Source organism: Egretta garzetta, unplaced genomic scaffold (assembly GCF_000687185.1).
Source record: "Egretta garzetta isolate BGI_Z169 unplaced genomic scaffold, ASM68718v1 scaffold69, whole genome shotgun sequence".
Classification (NCBI taxonomy): domain Eukaryota; kingdom Metazoa; phylum Chordata; class Aves; order Pelecaniformes; family Ardeidae; genus Egretta; species Egretta garzetta.
Window position 1 is genome coordinate 1,404,639 of NW_009260790.1, and position 1,273 is coordinate 1,405,911.

Below are 1,273 nucleotides of genomic sequence, written 5' to 3' on the forward strand. Positions count from 1 at the left end.
CAGCTTTCCTTATACAGGGGAGTACGTGCCTTACATGTTTTAAGCCAGAGCGTACATAATTTTCTATTACAAATTTTGTTTCATTATTTTATCCATACTCTTTCCATGCATGCAAACTCTAACCACTAATAGCAGCACTGTTTTTCATAAACTGTGTCTTTAAATGCCTGCAGGGGCACTGTGGCTCCACCAGTAACACAGGTGTCTCACAGGCCTCCGGTAATCCACAGACATTCCACTCAGTTGCTTAGCTGCTCATTTTCAAGCTGCTCCAGCTGCAACAAATGATGTTTTTCAGACCTATGAAGAATTACTTTGACCTCCACAAAACAGGAAGCTATTCTCCTCTCCCTTTTTAGATCAGAACCTTACCATTGCACACAAAGACTCCCTGGAATATTAGTGATCTGCTACAATAAATAGAATTAAGATACTTAAGCATCACTCTAGCACCCCAGCTGCAGCGACTCTCAAATTTGTACAAAAGATCTGTAGCAGAGTGGCATAAAGAATCTGGGGTTTTAGAGGTTTAGGTTCACATCCTCACCTAAACATCCCCCCTTCTTCAACTGAGGCCCCAGGGAGGTAACAGCATCCCAAGACCCACCCTCAAACACAGTCACAAGGTTAGGCCTAGGAACCACACATTTAATACTCCCTCAGCTTAAGGTTTTGAAGTAATAATTGGAGCAATGCTGCAGTTAATAGCCTTTCATCTAATCACTTGAATTTGCTGCCCTGTATGTATGAGGTCAGTTCCCAGAACATTCCCAGTGTAACAGACAACACTGAGGGGTGGGCTAGGGGAAGCCTGGAGTAGCATCAGGGAAAAGAAAGCCTGCACTTCTTTCGTGGTGCTTTTTGGAAGCTAGCAAACCCTTACTGCAGAAATTTCAGAAGAAAAGGGAAGCAAAGGAGGCAGGGATGTCATGTAATTCGTAATCCACCATCTTCAAAGTGCCCGTGTCTATTACCCGGGCTCCCACGCCAGCTCAGAACAACGAGCACAGGCCTCCCGCCTCAGCTTGCGCTGCGCCCTGCCCGCTCCCTGGTTCGGAGACCGGAGAATCGCCAAACGCTCCCTCCCGTTCCGCACCCCGCCCATCTCCACCGCCTGGGCCGACAGGCCACAGCTTTCGGGAGAGGGACGGGTACCCCAGGGCGCCCCGCTCCCCCCCGGACAGACATTGCCTTGACTTCGGTACTCCTGCCCGTGCTTCCGAGCCCCCGCTACCAGGCGCTCCGCGCTGCTCCGCTCCCTTCCTAAACGGGG